General features: G+C 37.1%; 2 non-coding genes and 1 pseudogene across 2 annotated transcripts; 2 read left to right on the top strand and 1 right to left on the bottom strand.

Annotated features, from left to right (window-relative positions):
• Nucleotides 1-4,744: 4,744 nt before the first annotated feature.
• LOC18014092 lies at nucleotides 4,745-6,152 on the bottom strand (annotated as a pseudogene).
• A 12,812-nt stretch (nucleotides 6,153-18,964) lies between these two features.
• Nucleotides 18,965-19,071, top strand: LOC112084809. Its single transcript, XR_002898469.1, has one exon. It is a non-coding gene; the product is annotated as a small nucleolar RNA R71 (small nucleolar RNA).
• Nucleotides 19,072-25,747: 6,676 nt separating this feature from the next.
• LOC112084861 lies at nucleotides 25,748-25,852 on the top strand. The gene has a single exon (XR_002898519.1). It is a non-coding gene; the product is annotated as a small nucleolar RNA R71 (small nucleolar RNA).
• The last annotated feature ends 1,318 nt before the right edge of the window (nucleotides 25,853-27,170 follow it).

Raw genomic sequence — 27,170 nt, forward strand, 5'->3', positions numbered from 1 at the left:
ATTTTCCATCGAGAAACCCAACTTACGGATAACTTTTTTCATTTCATTGAATGAATCCGACAATTTAGCTTGAGTAAATGCTTCTTTTAGCAAACTGAGTACCATGGATATTCCTTTGTCACTAATCCCACACATGCATTTGATATGATATAACTTCAACAGAAATGACAGTTTCGTAAACTTAGTGCATCCTGTATATAATTCCTGATTAAAGTCAGCAAGCAACTCATCAAAACCTTCTCCTTTTCCATAATTTCCTCTCGAAGTTGATGGTCCATCTGTGTCCATAGGTTGCTCCGATCCATTTCTGTCAGATGTATTAATATTAGGAAAAAGATCATCCAAAAGATTCATAGTTGATTCTAATTCACCCGGAGCAATATTAATACCAGGAGATATTTCTATTGTATTTCCTACAACACCAACATCCTCTCCATGAAGTATCCAACTTGTGTAGGAATTCAAAAAGCCAAAACACATTAAACCACCTTCGACATTTTCTCTAGATCTAGATTTGGCTAGAGAACAGCGGTTACACGGACATTTTATCATGTTTGCATCTGATTTGGCAATAGAAAAATCCAAGAATTTTTTCACCCCGGTTATATAGTCTTCCTTCTGCCCACCCTTCCTCCTCTGCTTTGAGAACTGTGTGAACGGAGAGTGGGCAGAAAGGAAGGAGGTCCTCATACAGAGAAAATCAGGGAATGGGTCGAGATAGATGACAGCGCCGAGGAACGCCTTGTCGGGAGGGCAATCTTCTCTTATGGTCTTCACCCCCCCCCCCCCCCTGCCCGGCCTGGAAATGGAATCCAGCCCCCTTCTTTCTGATCCATTCATTTCTGCAAGCCCAGAGCGTTGCCTCCCTTCTATTGCATAACAGAATGAAACGCACGTAGTGGTCATTATAGCGCTTCCTTCTGATTCTAGAAAACGTCCGAAAAAACCTGCTACGGAACTACCGAGCAGGAGCAACAATAGTCTAACCAGATTTTGCATAAGAAAGAGATTCTTTCAATTACGAACGACACGTTTCGCAGCACACTGCTCATCGTCAATTGCTCCTTCTTGGCTTTTTGAGTATGTAATGCGATTGAAGCTTTTAGAGAATCTCGTAGTGATTTAAGAAATCCAGGTAGGAAAAGTGTCTTGAGATAAACGTGGTTTGTTTATCCATGACTTATCCATTATAACCTAAACAAAAAATACACATAATTATACAGTAATATTAAGTCAAAAAGCAAATATGTTTATGTAGCCATATATGGATTCAACATTTTTAACATAATACAATGAACAATTCTTCAGAGTAAACAAGCTGGTAGAGATTGGTAAATTTGGTTTATTATCTATAATCCAAGCCTTTTACTAACTCAATTTAACAGTCCTCACCTTAAAAACCTCACAAAGACGAGTCTGAAGAATAAGAGTTGGTATCCAGGCCCTGCAATACACATAACACAAAAACTAGGGTTTCAGATTTCCAAGTCTAGATTTTTTCTTGGCCGAGAAGATACAGTGATAACTTTCACGATTTACCTCTGAAACTGAATCTGAAAGTTGATCTGGAGAAAGGGATCCGAGATGTACAGATCGGTATGTGGATTGCTATCTGAATCCTTCTGGATCGATGGACAAACCTCTCACAATTTGGCTCTGCGAATCTAAAAAAATCAGATTTTGCAGAAAAAATGATTTTTCGCCAACTTCCAACTCACGTAAAAAACGGAGCGTACCTCAGAATTATGATCTGTAAACTGCTATGAATTCCTTGCAGCGAGATCTTTCCATAGGTATGAATATCGACACTTAGCTCGATCTGAATTGCTGGCAAACGCCACAGCAAAACCCTCACTCGGACAAATATTAAACTGATTACGCAGATGTTTTTATAGAGTTTCACTGCGTTAACTCTTTGTTTCTCTTAGAAGAATGATTCTGCCCTTTATATAGAGAGGAGGGACGAGCTCCCTAGGTATAAGGAATAGAAGAATTGACAAAAATACATTTATTCTTATTTTAAGCCTTTTCTTTAATCTTGGGCTTCAAAGAAATAATATATTATATTATTAGCATTAGTTTTTTTTGTGATGTAAGTTTTGAATCATTTTTTTAAGTGATGTCAACAAAATTAATGTGTTTTGGCTTTTTGATTATTTTAATTGATGTAAATATATATTTTATATCATTTTTATGAAAGTAATGCAAATTATTAGAGATTTGTATCAGTTTTATTTGAACCGGTGTCAAAATAATTCTAAATAAAATCAATTATCGTAACTGATGTTAATTAACATATTTTCAATCATTTGTTAATGAGTAATTCAAAATAGAATCATTTAATTTTGTGATGCATTTTAAGTGATGTAAAATACATTTTTTAAGTGATGTAAAAGTGAATCATTTTTTAAAGTGATGCCAGAAAAAATAATAAACACATCGATTATATTAACTGGATATATTTTTTTAAATTTTTATTCAAGTGATGTGAAATGAAAGAGTTTTATATCAATTGTGATTATATGATGTAAAATTAAATCAAATAAAATAACTGATGTATTATTATATCATTTGTTATAAGTAATTCAAAACAAAATCATTTAATTTATGTGACACAAATTAAATGATGTAAAACACACAATTTTTTGTAGTGTCTGCATATCCAAAAACACTGAAAAAAGAATACATAACTAGTGAGAAATGCCATGTAAATGTGATTCATATTTCTTTTATTTTAGAAATTACTATTAATCCTGAAGCTCAGAAAAGTTACCAATCTTTCTTCGTTAAAATTTTGTGGATCTGATGTATCAATAAAAATGTGTCTTTGAACTCATTGCTCATATAAACACCAATGAAATGTCTAAAAATAAAATGTTTTAAAAAAATTAGGTGTGTTTGAAAACAGATACTAAAATTGCTTATGTTTTAATAGAATAAATTTAAGGAAATCTAACAATATCTAATTAATAATCAATTTTCAAAATTAAATATAATATAAAATAAAATGTTTTTTATAAATATTTAGGTGTGTTTGGAAATAGACACTAAAAATACTTTTGTTTTAATATAATAGATTAATATAATTAATCTGATTATTTTTTCTCATTTAACTGAAACCAATCAGAATTGTTCACATCAGTATCCTTGCCATGTCACATTTGACGTGAAATAATATCATCATTGACGTAGGCAAAAGCCTTTTTTTTTAAGTCAATCAAATTAAAACATCTATAATTTTTTTTGTTAAACTACATTCTCATTTAATATATAGGATAAAGAAAATAAAATAAATTAGATGAGTCTAACACGTTTTGATATGTGAAAGCAAGTTGTGAGTGAAGCCAGAGTTTCGTTTTTTCATAGATAAACAGTTCCAAAACAGTGTAAAAAGTATGTCAAATTCAAAAAATGCCTATAATGGGTATTATCTTTGAAAAAATACCCCAAATAGTAGCACAAATAGTAACACACTCCTAAATTAGTTTGTCTTCTAAGTGATATTTTTAATATGGATAAGAACTTTTTTTACGCTGAGATAAGTTATGGAATGTCACTCTCTTTTTTTTCTTTCTGGAAGCTCCATTATATTCATTTAAAATTTTAAATCAATCTCACTCTGACTACTACACAACACACAACGTAATTAATTACATAGAATAATTACACGTTTTACACTTATTCAGTAAATGCATTTCGCAAGATGATGTTGCTTGTGCATGTGGGTACATTTTGAGACCATCCGTACCTTCGTCATCGTGTGATGAAATTATTGACTTACGGTGGAGAATAGAATGTTTTTTTTTAAAAAAAAAAGTGGAGAATAGAATGTTTATTACCAATAAGTATGCATAGTGCATGCCGTCATTTTCAAATGTGATTTCCAGTTAAATTAAGATGACATCTATAGGCTTTGTTCTGTCTTTCGTCTCTTTTAAAAGATGAAATATTTTTTTCAGAGCAACCTTGTGTTGTTCGATATCATTTATGCGGATACCTTAAAACTTTTTTTAGGGGGGTTAAAAACACCATACATTAATAAGTCATGTGCCCAAAGACCTTCTGGATACAATCAACTCTCGGAATCAAATTCTAAAACTTAGAGACAGGGCCGGCCCAAAGTGATTTGACGCCTAAAGCATCCGGTAAAAATGATGCCCTTAATCGAAAATTTTTTTTTGCAGCATATTTTTAAATATATATTAAAATAATATAAAATATCATTGAAACATAATTTGTTTTGAAATTTAATTTTTTAAACTTAAAATCGATTTTTTAAAAACTCAGAATCGATCTTTTGAAGCACAGAAACGAATTTTTGAAGTCAAGAAACGATTTTTTAAAACTAAAATCGATTTTTTTAAGCTCAAAATCGATTTTTTGAAACCAAAATTTTTTTATAAAATATTTGATAGGGATAATGACTCTTATTTATAGACAATTTTTCCTTCCCATTTTTTAGTCTTGGTCGATGTGAGATAAAATTTTTACACATACTTATAAAAAACATTTGAGCTTTTTTTTGTTGCCCCAACAATTAAAGTCTTATGAGTTGCCTTGAAGCAATTGCTTCATGGGCCTTAGGTGTGGGCCGGTTCTGCTTAGACATCATAAAAGATAAACATTATTGAAAGAACAACAGTTCTTGCTAAGTAACTACTAGCTAAACCAATGATTTGAACAATGGATTAAATATAAAAGCGGAAACAGAACTGGAGAAAGTGCGTTTTAGGGAGAAAAAAGCTCATTGAGGCCTAATCTGAATGATCGAAGTCGTGGTCTGAATAAGAGTCAGCAGCAATAGCAACATAGCGCCTATAGTGGCTGTCCCTCTCCACATCAAATAGACGCTCCTGAGGATGGAGCGTGCCTTATTGAATTTGTTCTTGTAGTGTTCTATGACTTGTGATGCGATATCAGATTAGTAAGAGCCATCGTCCATGACACCCAAACAGAGCTTGTTCACCATCTTAGCCACCGCACCATTGTCCCCAATACAATTCGTTATTATATCTAACAAAAAACCAAAACAAACCCGAATCAGTACACGTATACCAACTGGACCTAGCTAGCTAAGCTAACACGATATATATATATATATATATATATATGGGCTAGTTACCTTTCTCGACAAGCAAGTCGACGTCTTTCCCGGTGTCGATGAGGTAATCCAAAAACATGATGTAGTTACATACGTGGGCATTGAACGGGTAAGGGCATTGCTCAAGCGCCATTATGTTTCTAATTGTTATCTCCGCATCGTCATCAGCAACAAAATAGGGTATCTTTAAAACACCCTTATCGAAGGTCACCAAGACCGACAAAGGGTTTTCCACGACCTTGAATTTCACTCCCCTACTGTATAGCTTATCCGCATTATACAGTTGGTACATGGGCTTGAATCTCCCAAAAGCATGTTCCGGAACCGTCACCACGCGGACACACCTGGTCAGATCAGTGAAATGTCTGAACTTTGAGTCGCTTCCCTTCTTGCCTTGGAATTCAAAATGCTGGATGGTTAATTCGTGAAATGTCTGGTAACGGAGTAATGAAAGTATTGGATCGAAGAGTTTCTCGAGGATGAAGTAAGGAAGCTGGTTCTCGAGCAAGATGAGATCTCTCCTGATTGCGAGTTCAAGACAAGGCTCGTCGATGAGAGGATCCCCTGTTTTCTCTATTCATGCTAAGGAAAACCTCAACATGAGCTCTAATATGAAAACAGCGTCGTGCATGATCATCTCCACGAACTCTGGAGATTCAATCCAGGCCGTTGATTCCGAGTAGCTTGCTCTGATCATATCTTCGTCTTCTTCGATCATTCTCCTGAAACTATCGATTGTTTTTTTCCCTTGAACACTCTTCTCGAATTCCGCTAGGTAGATCTTCTTGTGTTCCTCCATGTTTAAGTAGTCCATTGACTTTGTGTTTGTGATATCTCCACGAGACTAGAGAGCTTGGATTTTCAACGAATGGTGAAGAGGTCCGATGAGCACTAATTGAGGCGTGTATGCTTCTGGGTTTACTTGACGCAGCGAGTTTGGGACTCTGTAGATACAACAAAGGTCGATATATGTCGGAAACCGCCACATCCCAGGAACCGGTTTGTTCTTCTCATGGATCATGCCGGAATCAAGATCCAACATTCGGTCCATTGTCTCCAGATCGGAGGATCCATTCTTGTCTGCAGAATCTGAAAGTCTCAAATTCAAAGTGGAAGCCATGAGAGTATATGGCAAGGAGGAGGAAGAAGAAAGACAACTTACGTTTACGTTTGATATTTTACTCTTAGTAAAAGATGAATAAGAAGGACATGATCTATTGAATTATATAGACAATAATCATGTCCTATGATGGTTCAAATACTCTCTTTCTCTCTCTCTCTCTATCTCTCTCTCTCTCTATATATATATATATATCTAATTAAATGTTGTTTTACTTAATTTTTTTTCCCTCTTAAATGTTGTTTTACTATTGTTTTTCTTTTTTAAATTAAGTATCTTTTTTTTTTCATGTAAATTATAATATAAAATACCTAATTTAACCAAGTATAATTTGTTCCAAAAAAGGTCTAAATTAACAATAGAACAAAAATACCAAGAGTCAATTACAGTATACAACGGTATAATTAGAATTTTAAGAGAGCTTTGCATGTATAGGAACTTAAGTTTCATTTCTATTTTGAAAAACAGTTTCGCCATTGTGTAGTGCAACGTCTACGTTGTACATGGGATGTAATAAAGGGAGTAAAATAGATTTTTCACCCCAAAAGATGAATAATATTATTAATATTTTAAGAAAGTGTCAACAAACTAATGAAATTTAAAGAAAGTGTTATCGCATCTAATGCATTTTTCTTGTGTGAAAATATACTTTTAATGTGAAACGGAAAGAATGCTTACAGTTTTTTTTCAAGGCTTGATCAATAATGAGTTTAGCCGAATAGAATTATTGAAAAATGATTAAAAAAAGTAAGGAGTGACCGGGATTCAAGATAATCAAAATTATTGTTAGATGAATACTGTATCCCATCTTATAAAACTATGCAATATTCATTAATGTAGTGGGGAGTCAGAATTTTTCTTTATTGGAGGCAAATAAAAGTATATCTGATTATATAAATAGGGACATTAATATTGGGTTTTAATAACTTACACTAATTTTTTAAAATTTTTTAGAGATAAATGACCTCATTTTATTACATGTGGCTCTGTCACTGGATTAATGGATATATATTTGATTCGGAAATGGATATTTAACTTTACAAACAATTATGCTATTTTTGGTATAACCATAGAGTATTGGTCGTTGATTATTTTGGTCTCATATGAGATAACTACACCATCGACTAATAAATAGGTATTAAAAAGATATACGTTTTGATTAGTAGCACATTATGATAATGATATAAAATGTACTATCTTCTATGAAATCCATCAGTAAAATGATTTATGAAAGTGGCACAAAAATAGTATTACAAAAAAGTGGTTCACAAGAAAAGAAAATGATGGTACAGAACTAAAAGTGATGGTTGAAAGCAAAAAAAAAAAAGAAATGTTATATACCATCTTAGTTTATACAACTCTAATTTGTAATGCTTGAAATTTCTTAATGCAGCTACTATTTTCAATGTCACCAATCAAAACCATAGAATATCTGCCAATCTGCCATATCACTCAACTGGGTATTGTGCACGACATATCCATTGTGTCAATGTAGCTTTGAGATTTAGAGTCATTACAATTAGATGTGCGCAAGACATAATTTTTTAAAAATTATTTACGTGAATACATCATTGTCATAAAAAGTATATATAGCTTAAATGAATCTAAATGGATCAAAACAAATAAACAATCATAACATGTGTAAATAGTAAGAGGGTATGTATTTTAAGATTTTCACAGTTTACCAATAAAAATCTTCTTCATTTATTTTTGGAAAAACTTTCCTCCTTACTTTCAAATAATTTTTGAAATTCAGTGTGCATTCACTCTTGTAATTATTTACTGAGCTTGTCAGGAATATCGTAATCTATACCGAGTTTGTCACTTTCTCAGGACTATCATAATTATTTACCGAGATTGTCGGGCCACTGTCTTTTAATAATTGATGCAACCCTTGTAAAACTCACGTTTTCCACTTTAGTTCTTCGTATATGTGATTCCTCTAGTAACTGTTTCTAATACTCCATGAAAATTAAACGAGGCCGTACAAAATTGGCTATTTTTGTCCAGAGATAAAGGTAATTAAAGGGTTGGATCATTTAATGAAGTTGGTAGTTGGCCATTAATAAGATCAACAAACTGGTAAGAATGACGCTTTGAATGTACAAAACTAGGCTCTAGTGAGAGGAGTTTTATCTTAATTAAGGCTCTTGCGTAAGCTTGATCAGGAGTTTTATCTCTAAATACTATTTTCAGATAGCGTGCAAAATTGCTTGAAAGTGTAGAACGAAAGATTGAAACATTGATTTGAATAGGACTAAGAGAAAATATCTGTTTCAATTCATTCCAAAAAATCATGATATTCGTAACCTTATGAACAAAATAAATACTAAAATTCATTATCTGTTTAATATAAAACAAATCACAAATAATAAAAATTTAAAAAACGAATATCCGTTCCATTCCGATAAAAATATATATATATATATATATATATAATGTTATATATATTGTAGAACTATTATATTTTTTTGTCAACATAACTATTAACTATTGTTTAGAGGATTTTTAGTTCTCTGCGTGGACAAGTTTCCTGCAAAACACGATGAGAGTATGCTTTTTTATGGCTCTCCGATGCTCAAATCAGAAAACAGTGAAAGAAACCACGAAGTGACTAATCAGAGAGAGGAAAGAGATCGGAAAACGAAAGAAAGAAAGTGGGTTGAACGCTCCTGAGAAAAGCGGAATCGACTTGAGCCTTTGAGTGGTGATGAGCTTTTTGTGGTGAAAAAAGAAGAAATTAAAGAGTTTGTGAGAAGAAATGCTCCACGGTTTAGGAACCACCATGGAGGAACTGAAGAGATGGTCGGAGTAATGACTGGAAAGTACAGGATGCTAAAGCTCAAAGATCACAAGTATCTAGAGAGATAATATGAATTTTAAGATAACAAGAAAAGTGAGCCCATACTTCGTTGGAATGAACAAAGTATTTTATAGAATTTTACCTGATCTGGGTTAGTATATCGGGTCGGTCCTCAGGTCATGAGTTGGGTGGTCGGTCCATTATCTGACTTGACTGGATCTGAATCTTGTGCTTACATCACAGCTCTAACAATCTCACCAACTTTTCTTGGCGTGTTCCGCCTGCTGCGAGACCGTTCCTTGGCGCGTTTCTTTCCTCCATAGTGTACGAGCTGGGTCGGTGGTTCAGATGCGGTATGGCTTTTGCTGAACCTCTGCTTTTCCTTTGGCTTCTGCGAATGGTCACTATCACCTGACACATGTAAGAATGGTGCATTAAATATCAATTTCGTGGGAATGTAAGGGTGTTAACAATTAAATCAGACTTAAGCATATTTCTATTGTCGAATGGAGGAAAATTTGAACATTGTTTTCCGCTTATAGGATTATTCATACCTTGCCGGGATCCTTTGATATTGGGACCGGGCTGTCGGGGTTGTCTCAATGGCTGACTCCATTCTCCGGGTACCTGTGCGGGTCACACTTTCTTAGATCTCGGCCTTTCCGGATTACCGAACTTAAGCCTAGGAAATTGAAAATGTGACCTCTCCTCCTCATGACTACTCAGTTTCCGACCTCTTTGTCTCTGCCAGCGTGGCATAAGATGTCAGATACGAGGAACCGGGAACATGTGGCATATCGTACCAGATCTCTCGAATCCGAATGGATTTAAGGCCCAATGCTATATGCTTAGATCGTATTGGGCCGAATCCTAATTTGGCACAGGGAGACGTACCTGCAAAAAAACATGAACTATTATATGTATATGTAAATTTTATAAATTTATATTAAATATCAAATTTTAACAAATTATGAAGAAAAAAAATATATATATACATATATTTTATGAATATATATATAACTATTTTATGAACTATAGCTATCAAACAACTCTACAAAATGAATCAGATATCCGGCTAAATATTTGTATATTTGATAACACCGGATTTTGACCATTTTTATGGATCATTTTAATATCTTTTACAGGTGTTTTTACTCTATTTTCAAAGGTTTTCAAATGATTTCTATGTTTCCGGATTTTAAAAGACTTTTCAGGTAATTTGGGATAAAGAGACACAAAATGGAACAAAAAGACTCTTTTGGATAAATGCAGACCGTCAGAACTCTCATGGAGAGACGAAGACCTTCTCACCGTCTGATCACCCTTAAAATTGGACAACTTATAGAAGAATCAACCAGCTTTCAAATGCACTTGGTTTGGAGACATTCCAACGGTTGGATCTCAAGATATTCCATTAGCCCCGGAGCCACGCGGAGTCAGCCAGCAACTCACGCGACCGCGGCCAACAAGCTATTTGCCGCGGTCAGAAGCTTCCCGACCGCGGCCAACAAGCCAATTGCCGCGGTCACAATACTCCCGACCGCGGCATTCAAGCTCCGACTTAAAGCCCACTTATCTGAAGCCCAAAGTCATTCCCAGCCTCAATTCCGGAACCCTAGAGACCATGGAGTATTAGAGACTATAAATACATGTCATTTAGGTCGTTTTTAGGGAGAACCCTAGATACTTTACAGAAACCCTTTTCCTTTAGCCGTTTTTATGAGATTTTTGTAGAAGATTGTTCAAGTCCGAGTTCTTCAATAGAGAAGCTTTCTTTATCTCTTTTCTTTACTGTTTTTCATTACTTTTATTAAAACCAATGATGATGTCGAACTCAGCCATGTCTGAGAAGATCCCGAGTTGGGCTTAGGGTTCCCGAAAGGGGCTCTCATAATCGATTAAGACATCTAGGTTTATAGATCTGGGATTTCGACCTGTTCTCTGTTTATTCTTGTTCTTATTGCATGTATGCTTGATTGATCACCTAGTATCTGATCTAGATAGTTAGTGTTGCGAAAGTTTTCATTAAGTATCAGCCCTAGAATGAAACAGGCGATTTTTCCGTAGGAGTGGAAACCTACCTGCGGCGAGATCGTGAGTATTGACGAGTCTTGTGCAGCTCTTGCGTTCTCTCCCTTCCAGGGCCAGAGTGGAAACCTACTGGTCAGGGTTGCGAGAAACAGTTGGTTATGATCACGACGGTGACGTAGTCATACCTCCGTACTCTAGCTCTAGAACCCATATATTGTTATCCGTCAATTCCAATCTATCTACCTTAGTGTTAAAACCGATTATGATCCCTTAGAGTTCCCAAAAGCTCAGCGTTTTTAGCCATAGTTTACAATTCCATCGATTTTTACTTGCTTTCTTAGACCTGCATTTCAATTTCCTTAGTTCGTTATTTACTTGCTTTATTTACCTTTCATGCGATATTTTACTTGCCTTATTTTTGTTTAGTTCGATATTTTACTTATTCCATTTGAATTTCATTCGATTTTCTTTACTTGCTTTTTAGGATAGATTTATTTGCTTTCTTTTGTTTTAGTTTAATTCGCATGAAAAACAACCAACCTTTAAAACCAATTTAGTCTAGACATAAAGTTAAAAACCGTAGAAGAATACCAGGCACACAAGTCTCTGTGGATTCGATCCCTAAATACTACAACTGATTAGCTGTGCACTTGCGGCTTTCATTTGTTTTGTTAAGGGTAAAACTTGTTCCCTCACGTAGTTGACATGAGCACGCATCAATATTGGCGGATATCCAAATATGGGATATCCAGTTATTTGCAGAGCGGATACAGATAAAAAAGTGTTGATCTCGATTGTTCGGATCACATATAATATTAAAATTCAGGATACTTGCTATGTGTCAATTCATAAATTTACATACATCTGTGGATTTGGAGTCAAATGATGATTTCATTTTTTTTTTGTTTTTTTTTTGTCGAACTTTAAATTTCACTTAATCAAATTCCAATGTAAGGCTTCTTTCGCGATCGAATCTGCCTCAGAATTATCAGCCCGAGGAATAAAATTGAAAGAAATGGAGGAAAAATATAACATCAGATGACATATATCGTTTACAATAGCATGAATTTCAGTGTGAATCTCTTGCGATTTGAGGATAGTCACGAGGGACAGAGAGTCCGATAGCACATTGAATTCCGCATAATCATTATTGATGGCAACGATCAAAGCTTCATCACCGCCCATGCCTCTGTGATGTGAGTGCAGTGGGCAATTACAAGTTTTACCCTAAACAAGCTGCAAGTGCTATTTAGGAATCGAATCCACAGAGAGCTGTGTGTTGAAGAATCATAACTGATACTAATAACAATTATAGAACTAATCAGATTAAAAGGTTTTAGTTATCACTAAATCTAATAAACTATGCAGGGAATAAAATGTTGAAAAGAAATCGGTTGAAAACAATATAAAAAATGGCACTGGGTTTAGGGTTTATCTCTAGGGTTCATGATCTATAACATAAGAAATCTAGATAAGGATTTTCTATGACTCTGGAAGTAGAATAGATACTTATAAGATTAGCCAACTCTCGTCACTCTAATCATCTAATCACTCTAACTTGACAAGTAGATTTCGTCTCTTGCCGCGAAAGGGATCATGCATTAGACATTGAATTCATCTCAGCTCATGTAGCCCCCGTAGGTAACTTTCGTCTCCTATGACGGTTAGATCTATAAGATTCATTTCAGGTAACCTGATACATTACTCTCATGGCTCTGATTCAACCTAAGATTAGACACTGGGTGATCAATCTAGCATAAAACATTAAGAACGGGATGAATGAGAGAGTCATTTAAAACCAAATTCCTTTAACCTAAAAACTTAGATATCATCGATCATGGAGTCCCTTTTAAAAGCCCTTTTACCCAACAAGGTAACTACTCAGACATAGCTGAGCTTGACGTCATAATTTGTTTGAAATGAAAAGCAATAAAGTAAAGAAGATAAAAGATGGAGAAAAAATTCTCTTATTGAAGAAAGGTTTGGCGAGACAAGCCTTTTACAAATGCATAAAAGTAAAACTTAAAACTAGAATGAAGTACTATCCCTAAAACATGAAAGAGGCTTAGTAACAAAAGACCTAGAGACAATGTATTTATAGTGTTTCTCCTCTTCTAAGCATTTAGGATTTGTAAAATGAGTGTATGAGTCAACTTGGGCCTTGGTTGGACTTTTGAGGCTTGGAACTAGGTCCACTGTGGGTGAGAATGGCTGGGCCGGGGTGCAGGGAGCTTTGGCCGCGGGTGAGAGTTGTTTCACCGTTCAGGACTGAGTTGATCTGCCTTCAGTGCATTAATAATATCTGGAGATCTAACCGCTAAATTGCATTGATTCCAAGTGCACTGGAAAGCTGGTTGTCTCTTCTATAGTGTCTCTAAATTTGGGAATGATCGGACGGTGAGAAGGTCTTCAGTGGTTGCCAAACTTCTGACGGCTTAAATTTATCCAAAGATGTACTTTTGCTCCAAAATTAACTCTAATAGTCCAAATTTTCTGAAGAGTCTTTGAAAACTCCAAAACATGAAAATCAATTATAAAACATTGAGAAACGGGTGAAAACACCTGTATAAGATATCAAAAATGATCCATAAAAATGATAAAAATCCGGTGTTATCAACTCCTCCAGACTTAGACTTTTGTTTGTCTTCAAACAAAACAAAGATCTAATCCTAGAAAAGAGGTTTGAAAATCGCAGGAACTAACAAAATCTCAGTGACCATATTTCTACACTAAGGTCAATCATCATCCTTTAATCGAGTATAGCCTTGAAAATCATCAACAAAATACAAGAATAACTAGTCCGTTGATCCGTCATGCGAAAATCCACACACTTAAACCTAACTTCCAGTCAACTAGCTAGTTCGAGTGATTCTCATCAAAGTAATAATCAAGGCAATCACAGCTAGGTATTCAAAGGGCTTTTAAGGGGTAAGATTTGAAGTGTTTAGGGTTACTTTAATTTCCAGAGAAGCAGGATATTATGCAAAACAACAAGAGAGGATGAAGCTGTTGATGTCCACAGTTTCCAGTCACATTCTTCTTGCCAAAAAATCTTTGATCTCCTGTCTTCAGATTCTCCTCTTAATTTCCCAGACTTAGATTTTTGTCTAGGTTCTATAACCATAACTCCATAGATGAATACTTTCAGCCTTTGCTCCAAACAATTTCGACCATCTAAGGCTCTTTAGGCTTTTGGTTCATTTCTTTTCTTTTCATTTTTTTTTCTTTTCTCTTATATATATATATTTAGAAAGGAAAAACACCTTTAGATATAGAGTCTTTGAGAGCATGAAATTTACCATTAAGAAAGAGTTTTTGAGGCACCATTGAGCTTGATAAGGTTACTGATACTCCTCCTCCTCAATTTCATCCAGTTCTTCTTTTGAATGATTGAAAATTGTGTCGATCCTCCCTCTCCGGCGTTTTTGCACATATCTGCTGATAAAAACTAAAGAGAGAATGCCTGAGATTCGAACATAATGGTTTAGGTTAAGGGTATGGTACCAGGTAAAGATGAACTGGTCATCTTGGACAACAAAGAGTGGTAAAAATAAGAGAAAAGATGTCCTAGATGTATATCAAGATGCCTGCCTAAAATCAATGATGAGAAAATTAGATGTCAATATAACTCCAAATAGAATGAGCTAGTATATCCTGTCAGAAATAATCTCCATGAATAGAAGTCATTTGGTGGGAAGTCGTAGTGCAAGTACTCTACCTACCGCCTAGTATGGTGCTTAACTATAAAAGAGCTATCATGTATAATCTAGAAGCATATCCGTCGAAATCATCATAATTTTGTGTCAAACATTCCTGAAACTAAAGGTCTTTAATAACTAAAAAGTTTTAAAATTTTCGCATAAAAAAAGAAACAAAGAAAAATAGATTAGTACGGATAGACATCCTCCCCCAGACTTAAATCATAATGTCCCCAGTGTGTAAAACTTGGTGAAAAGATGGTGAATGAAAGAAATAAAGTCTAAATAAATAGAAAATAAATGAAAAGAAAAATGATACTAGAACCATAGTAGTGATGGCGTGATGATGAGTAGGTGCATGCCTATGTCTCTCGGCTGCTATCACTTTCAGTGGTTGAGAATTCGCCATCAAACTGATGGTTCTTCTTCAGGAATCGCTTCATGTGCCTGTTAAGTCTCTCCTGCTGCTCTATCTTTTTCTCTAAAGGTGCGAAATCTGCATCACTCCTGGTGGATGTGCTGGTGCGAGATAATCTCGATCTGATGGGCATTGGTGCAGGCTGGAGTCTTCTGCGAGTCTTGGCTGCATCCCTCTTGGATTTTGCAGCTAGGAACTGACTCACATTCAATGGGAGAAGTGGAACAGAAGGTAAGAATTCTTGTGTACCTGGTCTCCATCCAGGGTTTGCGCCATATGGTTCCATAAAAGATCTGATTCCAAGTGAATCAACGTACCATACTACATCTTCTCTAATTCCAAGCATCTCTAGAGCTGAGTAGTCAATCACTGGTGTAGGATTGATCTTGAGCTTCTCAAGCTGTTCCAAGTAGTTTATGTTTGATGAAGAGCCTGTCCAACAAACTTCACTCTGGTCCTTGACGAAGAGGTGATGCTGCGAGGTGGTGATGTTGCTCGGCGAGATGTAGAGGTCCTTCCTTCATGTCCTGCGATGATCTTCCTTTGTGCAGAGATGAAGTTGGCCAGAGGAGCTCTACTGCTCAAATGTGTCCACTCAAAGCATCCAATGTCTTCTGGGAATGAGGCTTTCTCGCATGAGCACTCCTTTTGGTGCGTATGAGACGCGCTCAGGAAAGTTCCATAATCTGCAAAACAGAGACAAATTCTCGAGAAACCATGTGAATAAGATTGCAACTGAATCAATTCTTATGAGCAGTAATGTCTATATATCATCTAAAAACTTATTTAAAAGACAAATAAGCTGCAATTGCATCGGTTATGTCTAACCAGGAAATTCATGACTTTTCGGGTTTCTGATGTTCTTCATATAAATATTCAAAACTGGATATGTTTGAGGCTCAATCATATGAAAGCTAAACAGATTTCCTAATGATAGTCAATATTTGTTCCAGATTTAACAAATATAACAATAGATCTTCACCAATATCGACGTTTTCTAGGTGTTCGAGATCTTAGATTCTAAAAATCTCAAATTTACAGATTCCATGTGTTGAAATATGAAACTGAACTACCCAGAAGTCTATTTTTAAGTTCACTAACTATCTCTAATCATCCTAATGTAAATTTCCACTGAATCTAAATAAATCCTAAATTTGAGTTCATATGAAAAAGTGACGAATTTGGATCCATACCTTGAGGAAAGTGTGAGATGATGATAGATTTGGAATCTTCTTTGAAAAAGAGTGTGGTGGGATCGAAAATTTGAAAGAAATTTAGAATTTTAAAAATTGGTCTTTTCTCAAAATCTTCAAGCTTGTTGGAAAAGATGAGAAACACATGGATCCAACTAGGCATTAGTCCGAGGTGAGTGAACAATGCTTTTCCCCAAATCATTGCTCGGACGTGTCCCACGGTAATCAATTCACTCGCCTAGGTTGGATGGTCGTGTCTTTGTTGGGAAGTCATGGATCTGCCTAGGCAATGAGTTTAGCTGAGTTGGAGTGTGTCGCCCATGGACACTTATTCAGCCATGGTAACCCGACAAATTTTAAGCTCAAGACCCTTTTGATCTAAAAATCCTCTTTTCTCCTTTAAAAAAGGTGGTTTTCTAAAAAAAATTATTTTTAAAAGTTTATAAGCACTTACCTGGCATGTGGCCCATGAAAATTCATTCCAAGAACACCTTGTTTCAGTTCTGGGATTGATGGAGATTGCATAAGTTCCGGTTTACGGGAAAAAATGGAAAACAAGTCGGGAAGAGAAAAGAGGGTCGGCTGCGGGTGGTCTTGTTGCGACCGTGGTGGAACTTGATTTCCCCGTGGGTGAGGAGTCTCGACCGCGGCAAATGAAGGCTCGGCCGCGGCAAATGGCTTTGGCCATTTCTTAATTTCTTCCTCCTTCTGATTTCTCCTGGTACTTCCTCCTATTTTTTTTGTTTTCTAGTTTTTTTTTTTGCTTTTGGTTTTTCTGGGTTTTATAAAAGCTGAATGCAATAGAAAGAAAAGATCAATAGAAAAAACATGAAATAAAAAAGAAAGAGAAACATACCAAATGGATTGCCTCCCATCAAGCGCTTTTATTTAAAGTGTTTTAGCTATACTCTTGGTGAGATTAGGAGTGAGAAGAAGAAGGATCTTCCAGGTTGGAAGTCCTTGGGATTCTCTTGAAAAGTGGATGTCCTTCATCCTGAATTACAATCTCCTTTCCTTTCTTAAAGACCTTTGCACTTTTGAAGATGTGTTTTGTCTTCTTCACTATTACTTTGAGGTTGTCCTCCACCTTGCTGATGTTTGATGGCACTACTATCTTGATCTTTGCAAATTGCTTTGTTGCTAGTGTCTTCAATTCCCTTTTGTTGTCTTCAGGATTCCTGTATTTTGGAGCTATATCCTTAGGTTTATCCTTTCGAGTTGGAGCTTCATCTGGTGTAGTTCTATAGAACTTTTTCCTGTTCACATTTAAGAAAACTAAACAGTGATTTGCATGGTCAGTAACAGCACCTACAGTTGCTAAAAATGGGCGGCCAAAAATCAATAGTCAGTCCTTGTCTTGGTCCATCTCTAACACCTACAAATCAGCTGGAATGATCTTGTTTTCAATGACCAATTGAAGGTTTTGAATCATTCCTTATGTTCTCTTTTTGGATGAATCACCAAAAATTATCCTTACTGGAGATGGAATGAGGGTCCTTATACCAAGTTTCTCAGCAATAGATTTAAAGATGATGTTCACATTAGCACCAGAACATAAGCAATCTGAAAATTCAATTCCAGTAATAGAACATGTGAAAGAAAAATGTCCTGGATCCTTAGACTTTTTGAGTCTTTGGACAGGAAAACGTTTTGGTATATCAATATCCATAATCTGACCTCCTTTACTCTCGGTTTTGGGGTCTTTCACGACTGGCTCAGAGCTTGACTTTTCCTTAATTTCTGCAATGGTCTCTTCTTCTGGTATTGTTGACATAGCATTGCAGAATGTCTTTGGATTATCTTCTACTATTCCTGGCAAAGCTCTTGATTGCCTCTTTATTGAGTCTGCAGTTTGGCCTACTTGTTTTTCCAACTTGATATGGGTTGAAAGAGATTCAAACTTCCATACAATCAACTTTTGACATTCATCTCTCTAGTTGCTTTCTCGATGCCTTGCAACAGATGCATGACATTTTTGCTCAACTTTCATCATCTGGTTGCTCATTTGAGAGATGGTTGCTTCTAGAGATCTGGTCTGCACATGTTGAGGGTTGAAAGGTGGCCTTTTTTGAAAGTTTCCTCCTCCATAGTTCCCATTTTGGAACTTGTTCGGAATTCCTTTGTTGCTGCGGGTAAGGCTGGTTCTGGGGATTCTCTCCTCCTTAATTTCAGTATGAGAGTTTGTTGAAGTTGGCATCCTAAAGTTGTGGTTGAAAGCTGGACTAAACCGACTCTGGTACGTCCCTTGTGCTCCCACGAAATTGATCTCCTCTTCTTGAGCATATATGCCATCATCTTCATATCCTCCATCTTTTTCATTACCTACAGCAGTTTCACAAGCATGTATACTCTTATTTTGAGATTTAAGAAGTTGACTTACCAAGCTCAGAAATCTCCCTTGACTCATGACTAATGATAGTCTTCTTTGATCTGTCATATTCAGGGTTGTTGTTGCTATTGGCCACAGCGAGATTCTTGATGAGTGCTCTCCCTTGTGTTACAGTCTTTGAACCAAAATATCCATTGCTGGCAGTGTCAAGAGATAATTGATACTTCTGCTGAAGTCCCTGTAGAAGGTACTTAGCAGGTTTTCTCCAGGGAAACCATGATGAGGGCAGTCTCTCTCATACTCCTTAAATCGTTCCCACGCCTCGAAGAATGACTCTACGGGACCTTGTTGGAAACTTTGGATCTTGTTTCTCAGCTTGTTCGATTTTGAATTAGTGTAGAAATGATTCAGTAAAGCAGACTTGCATTCTTCCCATGAAGTAATAGAACCAGATGGCATATTTTTAAATCATCTAAAAGCATTATCACTTAAAGAGAAAGGGAAAATCTTACACTTCACATAATCTGCAGAACCTGGAGTGGTTCTCACCATGCTGCAGATTTTTTCAAAAAGATCTATATGATCCATAAGATGCTCTGTAGGAACTCCATGTAACAAGTTTTGCTTTACCAAGGTAACAATTTGAGGTTTGATTTCAAAGTCACCTCTTGCTGATGGAGGAACTGAAATGGCCGATCTGTTTTGAAAGTGTTGGTGAGGTGCATCGAAGTCAGCAATAAGTCTGTTGCGGACTTGTCTTCTCGCGGGGTTTACAAGTTGTATAGGTCGATTAGCATCTCTTTTACTAGGAGGAACAACGTTTCCATCATTCTTTTGCTATTCAGGATCGGTCTAGTCTTGTCTCCTTTGGTTATCAGCAGCACGTCTTGGAAGTTGATTTCCCTCTCCATCGAGCAGTGGCTGGTCATCTGCTTCATGAGCAGCCTCACGATCGTTATCGTGGATAGAATCACGATCATCATCATCTCCATCATGACCATCTTTATCACGGTTTAAAGGATTCTCTAGATGGGCGTTCATATTGGCCATCTTGAGCGTTAATAAACAAGGAATTTTCAAGTTCTTTTGGGTTATCAATCCCTTTATCAGTGTAGTACAAAGGGTGTCAATCCATCTTGTGGGTTCAGATCACTAGTTTATGTGCCATGTATCTTAATTCAAGCAAGACAAGTGGGTTTTGGTTTCAAACAAGACACTAAATAGGTCTAAACAAGATTAAAGAAGTAAATAAGCAATAAACAAAAGCAAACAGATGATGATGATGATTATAAGATGATGAAACAAAGGTTTTAGACAAGATAATTGATTAGGTTGCATTAATGTCAAACTAGAGAGCTAATGACAAACAATCAAGCAATTCCAATCAACTTAGAGCTCAAAGATAGATTAATCCTCTCATGAAGCTCATAATCTCTATACTAATCCACTTTCAAACCAAATTCTCATTTATGAAATATGAATTAATAAGCATTAAACATCAGCTCTAATATGTCATTTATGAACAAAACAATCATTTTCATGGTCTTGATGCACAAGCCTCTAACATAGCTTGGTTCAGGCATTTCATCAAACACTTTTGGTGCATGAAATGCCTAAAATCTGGGTTTAAGTGATTATCAGAAACCTAGCATTAAGAAAAGCTATTTAGAGAAAGGAAAATGCAAGATCTAAATCGGAAACTCCCTAATCTAACATCTTTTCACCCTAATCTACCTATCTAAAACCTTGTAAAGAGACTACTCACTAATCATGATGAACACACCTAATCTTTTGCAAGATGTGATGTTAATCATGATTAGAAGCTTTAAATGATACAAAGAAATGATAAGAAAAGCCTCCAATGATTAGAGACGTGATATCTCTTAAGAAATCTGAGTTTTACACAAAAGAGGCAAATAAACTAAAGAGAGAATGAATGCTCCTTAAGGTTTTTCCCAAAAAAACTATTTATAGAAAAGGGTTTAGACCGGGTCAGCCCAGGACAAACTGGGTACTGACCCGGTTTGGTTGGGTCTTGTGCCTGATGTACGAGATGGTCAGATCCCAGCACAAGTCGCACACCCAAGTCGGTCTCATTTCCGAACACATGTGCTAGATGGTTCCACTTCATGTCCCACTCGCACTCCCAAGTCGCACAGCTTTGTGGACTTAGCCAAATTTGATTCTGGAAGTCTCTACCCTGCTCCGGGCAGCCTTACCCGCACAGCCATGTCACAGCTTGCTCTCAGAGATTAAACCCTATGCTACTGCGAGTTAATCAACTCGCACACCCATGTCACATCATTTCCTATCACTCAGACCATTTTGCATTTGAGGCAACATAACTTCTAGGATACTACTCGAAATGACCTGATTCAAACTCCAAAGGAAAATTACTTCTATTACCTAGAACATTACTGAAGAGTGAGAGTGCATCCGGGGAGAGCAAGGGTTCCCGGAGGGCTGATCTTTGAATTGAATTGCATGGGTCCAAATTGGCTTCTAGACATGTCGTTCTTTCGATTTCAATATCTCCCAGCTCATAACTCCAAATCTCCTGATTCTATTTGGTCTAGAAACAAGACTCAATGCTCTCAAACTTTCATGAAGAATCCAGAAGCTGAATCGGCCGGAAAGACCTTCCGGTAATGCAATCTTTGAAATGTATTGGCACAGGAGATTTTTGACCGAGGCTTTAGCAACCGGTACGTGTTTTGGCCGAGAGATCCTGCCCGTGTTATGGATTTTAGCCGAGAAACATCGACCTGCGGCACAATGTTTTTCTGAGAAACTCCAAGATGCCTTTTTCACAATTTTTGATCACTCAAACACCATTTCTCCACCAGGTTGACTTCTCCCACTCCAAATAAGCTCCAAAAGCACCTATTTGACACTCCAAACCATGCAAAACTATCTTGGACCTAATGCAAGCTCCTAAGTCCTAAATTAATGCTTAAAGACCTAAAATGCATGCAATAAGACATGATTTGGACTAAAATATGCAAATTAAATGATGCATTTTATGAATATATCAACTCCCCTACACTTATCCTTTGCTTGTCCTTAAGCAAAAAGAACAAATGAGAAAGAGGTTGTGAGTTTGGAGTTCACATTTCCTATGGGGAGAGAGAGTTAACCACAAAAAGAATTCAAATTCAGGGTCCAAGTTGCTAATTCTTAAATGCAATACAAGACTTTACTTTAATGCTTCAAATTCAAACAATGATCTCCACAAACATTCTTATTCCTCAGTCCTTTACATTCATTAAGATGTAACAATGTGGATCAAGTGATGCTTAATCAAATGAACTTGTTTGGCTAAGGGATGAGGTTATGAGACAAAAAAATGATCTCATTCAATGCTTAAGTAGGTTCAATGCAGCAGGGGATCTCTCTTTGAATGATCAAACTTTGGCGGAAGGTTAAAGGTAAAAAGAAATTGATGCATACAAGGCAATGACTCATCTCACCCCAACACCTAAAATGCCTCTAACCCAAAGTCTCACACTTAAATCCACCCTCTCATGAACCTCACACTCTCTTATCACTCATTTATTATTATTATTATTTTCACTAGGGGATTTACATTTCATTTACAAACACTGGCATTGGGGTCTAAACCGCTCTGAAACAAACCAAAAAGTGTGTGACGCATATGATTATGCAACTCTAGACTCAATCCTAAAATGTGAATGCAACTAAATGAACATTTTTTGTGTTAAAATTTTCAAATTTTTTTTTGTTTTTTTTCTATGCACTTAAGTTATATGCATGATTAGATGAGACTCAAAATGCAAAAGAGAAAATAAGAACATAGATAACATGATTAGTAAACACAAAGCTTCTCCCCCACACTTAAATAACACAGTCCCTTGTGTATAAAAACATGAGAGAGAGGAAAAATCAAACATGAAATGCAAAAGATAGAGAAAAATACTAAATGCTCATATACAAGTGTTTGGAATGATACTTGGTATGGTTCTTATGCAAAGGGGGAGTGAGTATCTGCACCAGGTGAGGCTAGACATCACTGGAGATGGATTTGGCTTGGCTTGTACTCCCTTGTGCGACATGGACTGATCTTGGACCGACTCACACAACCATGTCGCACATAAAGCTTGACTTTCTTCAATTGTGCGACATGGGCTGCTCTCCTTCCTATCTCGCACACCCAAGTTGCACATAAAGCTTCTTGAAAGTTCTCGCCTTTTTTTGTTGCTGCGACATGGATCTAGAAGACACCAACCCGCACACCCATGTAGGTTCAATTTGCGAGCTCTTGTGCGACTTGGATCTTTGTTTTCTGAGCCGCACAACCATCTAGCAGCACCAAGTGAACATGTGTGCGACATGGCCCTTGGTTGACTGACTCGCACACTAATATAGGTCTGAATTGCGAACAAGTGTGCTACTTGGATCAGGAGAAAACTGACTCGCACACCCATGTGGGTGTGAATTGCGAGCATGTGTGCTGCTTGGATAAGGAGAGAACTGACTCGCACACCCATGTAGGTGCAATTTGGAAACATGTGTGCTAGATGGGACCTGACCTTGTCCATCTCGCACACCCATGTAGCACACCAGGCGGCTCACAAGTTCTCATCCCTTAAGTCCTTTCTCAGCTTGTTCTCAAACTCCTTTTCACTTTGTCCTTGGACCACAGCATCCCTAAGTCACCTTAGCCCTGAAAACACTTCACAAAACCCATCAAAACATTCTAAAACATATAAGAGAAGAGAAAAGATTGAAAAAGGCCATGTACAAGGATAAGCTTTGGGGTGTCTCCCAAGAGCACTTTGTTTTAGGTCACTAAGTTTAACTTTTCAGAACCTTTTCTTAATTGGGGTGAGGAGGAGCACTGATGCTCCTAAACATGTCAATTGTCTTAAGCATGAAAGCTGAGCTCTGTATCCTTGGAGGACCATCAGACCCTTTCTCATTTAATCCCAACTTGAGACCCTTTTGCATCAGCTCTTGAATACCATCAAGATCCTTGTCAATGATTGCTTTTGTGAGATCTACCCTGACTTCAGCAAATAGCCCTGATTTTCTATTGCAATCCAGCTTATACTTCACAGCTCCATCATCACATTTCCAAGGAGTGAGATTAAAGTCTTGAGAAGAAGATTCAAATTCATGGTTCTTTTCTTTTAAATCTGAACCATCATCCTTGTTGTTGATCATCTCAAACTCACTTAGTGTAGGAGACCATGTGAGCAAGATGTCTTCTTCTTTAATGGAATGCTCTCCATCTTCATACTTGTAGACAGAGTTGATGTGGGGTTCTTTCTCCTTCTCTCTAGCTGAAGGGGGTTGAGTTCCTCCTAAAACACCAACACTTCCCACATACTTTATTTCAAGCTTGGCTCATCAACCTCTTGAACCACTGATCCAAAAAATTCAGCTAAAGGAGGCTCACCAGGGTAAGAGACATCCTTGTCCACCTTTGTAAGCACCACTCTTTGAGTATCAAAGTCAATTCTTGCCCCTGTAGTGTTAAGAAAGAAGGTCCTAAGAAAAAGAGGAAGCTATTTGGACTTATTCATAATCTGTGGGGACTATGCACTCACCAACCTTCAATGGATATCTATCAGCCCATGAGGTTTCTTTGAGTTAGAATCTCCAAAAGTAATTGAAGAAGGGTAGTCTTTTAATTTCTTGATCCCTAGCCTCTCCATTGTGTCAAGAGACATCATACGAACACTTGAGCCTGAATCACACAAGGCATTCTCAACTCTGAACTTCCCAAGAGTGCAAGAGATGGTGAATTTTCCTGGGTTTTCCAGCTTTGGGAGGGATGTAGGCTTCACTATTGCCGAATCAAGGCTGGAGATTCCATCTTGAGGAGTTTCTTGATCTGTTCTCAGCCCCTTATCCTCAGTACCATCAGAAATCTTCTTGTTCCTAGCAAAACAAACTGCCTCCCCACCTTCTTTCTCAATGTCCTCATTGAGATCAGAGAACATGCTCACAAAGTCTTCTATAATGGCGTCTTCTTCTGCATTGGTGGAGGTTAATTCATCAGATACTTGACCATAAAGAAGGTGTTCAATTTCCTAAACAGCAGCAATGTGATCATCACTTGAGTATATTGCATTGCAATAATCTTTGGGGTTTCGAACAGCTTTGCCAAGAAGAGAGACATGAGTTTCTGAAGTGGAGATGCCCTTGTTCTTCTGAAGAGTCTTTAGTTCAGAGCCTAGTATCTCCATCTTAGAACTCAGGTCATGACACTTGGAATCCAGCTTTTTTTGTCCTTGTAAGAGCTGTTGGAGAACAACACTGATATCAGGACCCTGTTGAACTTGTGGCGGACCAAATTCTCCTTGCAGGTCCAAGCGCAAGGCGTTCCTTGGCCCCTCCTTGCAATTATGTTGGGGACGTTGCCAGTGCGGAGGGAATGATTTATTGAATTTCCTCGCATGTCAAGTGGCTGAACTTGTGGCGGACCAAATTCAGGAGGTGGAGGCCTTTGTTACTGGAATCTGACTTGGTTATTAAAGATATTCCCTTGGTGCTGAAATGTTGGTTGCTGAAAAGCTTGTTGGCCTTGGAAGTTACCTTGGAACTGATTCTTTTGAACAAAGCTTTGTTGACCTTGTTGAGGAGGGTATACTTGATCTTGGGGTTGGCTACATTGGTGCTTCTATAAGACAAGTTCTGGTTTCTGTTGAAGTTGTTGTAACCTTGAAACTTGTTCTCATTAAACTCTTCTTGAGTAAGACCCTCTTCATTGACATTGTCAAAGCAACTCCTCTCATTAAACTCTCCCACATAATGTATAGGCTTTTGAGTGGCAACTAGGACTTTGTCAATCTTGACCTGCAGCTCTTTGATATCTCTCCATTCTTTGCTCATTACTTGAGCCCTCAGTTCTGTTTGCCCTGTCATAATCCTCCCCATAAGTATCATTACTCATGGCTAAATTTTCTACCAGCTCCAAAGCAGCATTTGTCTCTTTAGCCAAAAAGTTCCCATTAGAAGCTGTGTCCAACTGATTCCTGATCTTTGGAAGGACTCCTCTATACAAGGTAATCAAGAGTGAAGCCTCAGAAAACTATGATGGGGACATTGGTTTGTGTAACTCCTAAACATTTCCCATGCTTCCCCAAAGCTTTCATTTTGTGCTGGTAAAGCTTGAGATTTGATTCCTCAACTTAGCTGTCCGATCCTTGATGTGGAAAAGAACTTTGAGAGAAAGGCTAATTTACACTGCTCCCAAGTTTGAATTGATCCCCTTGGTAAGTTCTTCTCCCATTGATGAGCTTTATCCCCCAAGCTGAAAGAAAACAAACTTAGCTTGAAGCTGTCTTCTGTAACTCCATTCTTAGTGAGATCACAAACCCTGTCAAACTGATCCAAGTGCTCTAGTAGATCCTCCATAGGGTAGTCAGTGGAACTTTGAATTCTGAAACATGTTAAGCAATGATGCCTTCACCTCAAAGTTATTGTTTTGGACTGGAGGAGCCTGAATGCCTGCCCTGTATTGGTGTGCATTGGCTCGGTCATTCTCTCCCAAAAACACTGGAGGAGGCTCTTGACGTCTGGGAGGGTTTGGGAGGGGCTGCTGATTCATATGAGCTTGCTGCTCATTCCTAGCCGCTTGCTGCTGATTCCTCTCTGCCATATTCTGGTTAACAAACGCATGCTGTTCATTTCTATCAGCCTGAGCTTGATTCCTTTTAGCCTGGTGCTCAGCTTGTTCCACATGCTGTTCCATTCCCAACCTCTCTAGATGAGCAGCTCTTTCTCTTGCTCTTCTTTCTAACAAGTTGATATTGTTGTTGTATGGAAGAGGAGGGTCAGAATTTCTTGATCTTGTTCTCATACACCTGTAACTCAAAGACAAAATTTGAAAGTCTTATCAGTAAAAAAACGTAAAAAGCTTGATATAATGAACAAAGCAGAAACTAATGCTAAATCTACACAAGTTGGCAACGGCGCCAATTGATAAACAAGGAATTTTCAAGTTCTTTTGGGTTATCAATCCCTTTATCAGTGTAGTAAAAAGGGTGTCAATCCATCTTGTGGGTTCAGATCACTAGGTTATGTGCCACGTATCTTAATTCAAGCAAGACAAGTGGGTTTTGGTTTCAAACAAGACACTAAACAGTTCTAAACAAGATTAAAGAAATAACAAGCAATAAAAAAAAGCAAACAGATGATGATGATGATTATAAGATGATGAAACAAATGTTCTAGACAGGATAATTGATTAGGATACATTAATGTTAAACTAGAGAGCTAATAACAAACAATCAAGCAGTTCTAATCAACTTAGAGCTCAAAGATAGATTAATCCTCTCATGAAGCTCATAATCTCTATACTAATCTACTTTCAAACCAAATTCCCATTTGTGAAATATGAATCAATAAGCATTAAACATCAGCTCTAATATGTCATTTATGAACAAAACAATCATTTTCATGGTCTTGATGCATAAACCTATAACATAGCTTGGTTCAGACATTTCATA

The sequence above is a fragment of the Eutrema salsugineum genome, unplaced genomic scaffold, assembly GCF_000478725.1.
Source record: "Eutrema salsugineum unplaced genomic scaffold, Eutsalg1_0 scaffold_4, whole genome shotgun sequence".
NCBI lineage: Eukaryota > Viridiplantae > Streptophyta > Magnoliopsida > Brassicales > Brassicaceae > Eutrema > Eutrema salsugineum.